At 46.8% G+C, this 5226-nt stretch overlaps 1 long non-coding RNA gene across 1 annotated transcript; it reads right to left on the bottom strand.

Annotated features, from left to right (window-relative positions):
- Window positions 1–1625: 1625 nt before the first annotated feature.
- On the bottom strand, window positions 1626–3211 carry LOC131822157 (uncharacterized). The gene is made up of 3 exons (XR_009350106.1): window positions 3081–3211; window positions 2054–2253; window positions 1626–1870 (listed from the first exon to the last, which is right to left on the bottom strand). It is a non-coding gene; the product is annotated as an uncharacterized LOC131822157 (long non-coding RNA).
- Window positions 3212–5226: the final 2015 nt, after the last annotated feature.

The raw sequence follows: 5226 nt of genomic DNA, 5'->3' as shown, positions 1-5226 counted from the left end.
GGCCAGCCAGGCGCCCCACAGGTTAGGATTTCTAGGATGTATCTATAGAGTTGCACGGTATCATTTCCATTTACCTTCACTGTGCCCTTGCCTCTAATCCCAAGCATTTTTCCTGCCTCTCTCCATTCTGCATCCTTGCCCAAGTCTCATGTTTTAAGGTCCGTTCTATGTGCTATTTGGTCCTCTGACCCTTCCCAGCCTTCCTTCAGTGTACCTGAGATGAGATGGTAATCATCTTGGTGCCAATGAAATCCCTTCATTTGTGTACTCATTCATTCATGCACTGGAGACTCATGGGGCTCCAAAGATAGTTACACACAAGACAAGGGCTTTGCTTTCATGGCGTTCACAAAGGAGCAGGGGGAGACAGTCAATAAATGAAGACCCAAGAAGATAGCAGTCATGAGAAGTGTTGTGGTGAAGGCAAATTAGGATGGTTTGAAGGGGAGTAATAGGAGCCTACTGTTGTTTGGGTAGTAAAGGAAGGGGTTATTTGAGGAGGTCATCTTTAAGCTTAGACCTACACAGGAGAGATCCAGCCCTGCAAACACCTGGAGGAAGAGAGTTCCAGTCAAAGGGGAGAGAACTAGTGCAAAGGCCTGTAGACAGGTCCAGACTTGGCAGGTGAAGAAAGAGACACTGTGCTGGGTCATAGCGAGTGGAGGGGGAGGGAGTGGTCCCAGATGAATTCAGACCATGCAGGGGCTTGTAGGGCATAGAAACTAGTGTGCGAAGATGCTGGGTGGTTCTAGATAGAGAAGTGATAAAGCCTAACCTAACCAATGTTTTAAGCAAACATTTTGGCTATCATGTGGTAAACGGACTAGATGGGGTAGGGGGGAGGTGGGTAGAAATGGGTCATGAGATTAGAAACAGGGAGACCAGAGTCAGAGGGTGTTGCATTTAACTTGGTAAAGGGTGATGGTGTTTGGGTTAGGGTGGTAGAGATGAGAACGGTGGGTGCATTTGGGGCATGTTTTGAAAGAAAAGCTGACAGGAATTGTTGATGGGCAAGCTGTAGGGAATGAAGAAAAGAGGGAGTCAAGACTGCTTCTGGGTTTGAGCCCTGAACACACAGATACGTGGTGGTGCCACTGGTCAAGAAAAAAACCCTGGGAGAGGAAGGGGTTGGGGGTGGGAAATAGCTGTATTTTAGACATATTAAATCTGAAATAGCTATATTGAGCTGATTGGAGCCCTCAGTTCATACTTTCTATGTATCACCAGACAAAAGATTATGAGATCCCCACACATTGCCTTCCTTTTCAATTCCTTGTTAAGCAGTAATAAAGAGAAAGATAACTGAATAAAATATTAGGTCTTTTGTAAAACACTCTTATGTTCAGAAGTTTGGTAGTAGAGCTACATCCTTGCTGGGTGGGTATACATAGCCAATCAATCACTGTGTCACACCAAGCAACTATTCAGGGGGCAAACTAATTAAAATTTTAATCCCATGATTTTCATCTTAATCTTTTTTTCCCATTAGCTCTGATCAATGCCCACAAATACAATTTAGCAGAACAGTCATTTAGATAAATGACTCAGGGGGGTACCTAATTAGGCTGTTTGTTATGAACCAACTGATAACCAAAATTATATGCTAATTACCAAAAACCACACACTAATTTTAAAAGCATTTTATTAGCATAAAAGCTATGACATGTCTTTTCTATGTCACACACGACAATTGTGCAAACCTGTTTCTTTCAACTTTCAGAAGTCGAGTTGCGGTGTGCTGTAGGTAAACAGTGCACTCGAGAATTTTCTGCTCACCTTTATCTCACACTTGAACAACAAGCAGTAGTGAAAGCTGCACCAGTAAGAAGATTCCACCAACTTCTCAGCTACCTAGGGGCTTCCGCAGCATCTGCCAGAAACAAAAACAAAAACTGATCAGGCCAGAAACATGAACAACTAGGCAAAACTGGATGTGGCAATGCGAGGACCGGGTTGAAGAAGGGTGAACTTTACAGCCTGTTCCAATGCCAAGGTGGTTGCTGAAGAAGATTTTGACTGTGCTCACTTGGTCTGCAAGTCAGAGGATACTCACTGGGTGACCGTCTCTCTTCTGATCTATGGCAAAAATTCTACTGCTTTCGATCTCACAGCACATCCTAGGATGCCCAAATCCTTAAGTTTCTTCAAGTAAAAAAGATCTTCGTTTAAAAAAAATAAAAGTTGGGGCATGTGGGTGGCTCAGTCTGTTAAGCATCTGGCTCAGTTTCCGCTCAGGTAATGATCTTGAGGGTCCTGAGATGGAACACCATGTTAGGCTCTGCACTGGGTGTGGAGCCCCTGGTTGAGATTCTCTCTCTCTCTCTCAAAAATAAAAAGTAGGGACGCCTGGGTGGCTCAGTTGGTTAAGCCGCTGCCTTCGGCTCAGGTCACGATCCCAGGGTCCTGGTATTGAGTCCCCCATTGGGATCCTTGCTCAGTGGGGAGCTGCTTCTCTCTCTCTGCCTCTGTCTGCCACTCTGCCTGCAGTGCTCGCTCGCTCGCTCTCTCCCTCTCCCTCTCTCTCTGACAAATGAATGGATAAAATCTTTAAAATATTATTTTTAAAAAATTAAATAAAAAATAAATAAAAGTCAATGGCTCTGATCTCCGTAACCTTTTCAGACCTTCAACAGTGCTTCCTGCACTTGGGTTTTCACCGCCCTTTCAATAAAGGGTGAGAAGTGTGAAAAATGGTGCCTGCCAATAACGGAAAACCAACATGTTTCCTTCTCACGCTGCACATGGCCTCAGACACAGGAGGAAAGGTTACCAGACAGCAGGTGTAGGTAGTGACTGGGCCCATTTAATACAGAAATCTTAAAGGAGAAGAAAATGCTTTTCTGGCTGCTAAGGCCCTCCGCACACACACATTTTATGGCGATGAAGTCCTAGCTGTTAAGCATCTTCTCTGCCCCCGTAACTGCATCTGCCACTTCCAATAATAACCGGTTTGGGGGTAGGTTTGCAACACAAACTTTCTTGACCTACCTCCCAGCCACCTTCCCCCACTCCGTCCTTCGCTCCCCCGCCGCGGTCCGCCCCCACACCCTAGAAGATCCTCCGTGCGCTCCCCCTCTCACCATCAAGCCGCTGGCGGCAGAGCCTCGAAACTGCTCCGTAAGACTGTGCTGCGGCAGAAGCAAGAATTCGTAAGGGATGAGGAACAGACTCTGCACCTTCTTGGCTTCTAAAACTCCAGGGCAACCGGAGAGGAAGTGACGTACATCCGCACAGGAAACGGAAGTTGGACGTAGGTCTAAATCGCCGCCATGTTGTGTGTGGCAGGTGGGGGTTGTGGCCTGCGGGCTCTGAGCTCCAGCTGCGCAGCAGAGGGAGTGAACCCTGTCTTTCAGTGTCCTTCTGTCGTTCTAACGATTATTTACCGACCTAACTGGTGCCAGGCACTGAGGATGCTCCAGAAATCAGTGAACAGGACCGACCTGACGCTTTTCTCCTGAGTGTTCAAACCTAGCGATGGACACAAGCAGGAGGCTCCTGGAGCACGAAGCACTTTGTACGTGGGCGCAGCTGGTCTTGGGCATCTCCCGAGGCTTGTTCGATTTTGGTTACTTGGGTTAGGGCCTTGGCATGGTGCATAGAGGAGGGAGGGTTGGGGAGACAGTTGGGAGGCAGGTGGTGGTGAATTGGGTGTGTGAAATATGCAGAGTTGGATGACCCCCCCCCCCCCCCCACCAGGCGTCGGGCCTGACAGGATGAGTGGTGGGGAACTACATAATGGAAGGGAACACAGGAGAAGCAGATTTGGCGAAACTGTGTGGGTGTAGTTACGTTGAGCCTGCGGGACCGTCCAGTGGAGAAGCTTAGCAGGCCGTGGGATGTGCCTGTTTGGATCTCAAATGAAAGTCTGTTTCTTAGATTCGTGGATGGGGATGAGAATGGAGCTGGAGCATGGAGGATATTGCATGGTGGAGAGAATACCATTTGGGAAGGAGGGCAGGATGGACCCCAAGAGCTCCTCTACTTGGAGAGGTGGAAGAGGAGCAGGTAGTCTTAGGAGGAAAAGCCAGGAGACTATGACATTGCAGAAGACGGGGAAGAGCACTGCGGGTTGTAAACTGGATCAGTTTTCTTGATAAATTAGGGAGGCGAAGACTGAAAAATGCCAGGTCCAAACAGGCATGGCCATCAGCTAGAGCAGGTTCATTGAATGGGAGGAGGAGCCCAGCTTTGAGTGAGTTGAAGAGCAAGGGAGGGTGTTGGTGAGAAAATGGAGACAAATGAGGGTAGACAAATCTTCTAAGAAACTGCCTGGAGGAAATGAGAAGGATACTGGAAGGGAGATTTTTTTTTTTTTTTTTTAATGTCTGGAGAAATATAAGTCTTATTTGGGCATTGATGAGAAGGAGCTGGGAATTTTTAACATTAATCAGCTCAAGAATGCCCAAGAATAGTTTATGAAGAGGAAGAAGACAGGATGGGAGGAGAGGGGTATGCAGAGCACAGGTGGAAGGACTGACCTCAGGTAGTAACCCTGAGAAAGGGAGATATGGGGGGGGGCAGGCACAAGTAGAGTCATAGGATCTCTGGTGTTGAGCAGGTTGTACATCTCCCAAATCCAGGGGGCACTATTGATTGCAGTGTCATCCTAATTTTGAATAGTAACCATGACTGTTTTGCAGTAGATGAGAGTAAAGAGCTTTGAGGAAAGGGCGCTTCTTTCCAATTCACACCAAGTAGCTGCAGCTGCCATTGGTAGTGGAAGTTTGGTGCTGGAAGTTGAGGAACCTACATTCATTTTATGTATTCTGCCTGGGAAAAGGAGGTGAAATCATTGAAGGAAGAGAATCGAGTCTCTGAAAGGTTTGTGGACAGTGGAGATGTGCATGTGGACAAGGCAGGGAAGAACAAGCAGATTTTAGCCACGTAAACCCCAGACAGGTTGGTCTCTATCAGCAGTGGATGATATCACCAGTGTTCTCATCTCACTGTCTTGCATTTCTAGCAAACAGAGGTAGCTTTTGGCCCTTGGTATAATGTCTGAGCAGGTGGATTGGGACGTTTAAACTTTGACGATTCTCTTGTCTTCTTCTGCAAACTTGTTTTCCATTTCTTTTGAAGGATGGTGGGGAGATCCCTTTATTTCACAGAGAAATGGTTTTTTTTGAAAGTAGAACCAGATGCCAGCTTTTAAAAATGCATCAGGACTTCTGATTCCAAGAAGATGGAGTAGATATGCTTTCCCTTCGTTCTCCCACAAAGTACAAC

This window comes from Mustela lutreola, chromosome 1, assembly GCF_030435805.1.
Source record: "Mustela lutreola isolate mMusLut2 chromosome 1, mMusLut2.pri, whole genome shotgun sequence".
NCBI lineage: Eukaryota > Metazoa > Chordata > Mammalia > Carnivora > Mustelidae > Mustela > Mustela lutreola.
This window is presented reverse-complemented; position numbering and strand designations above follow the sequence as displayed.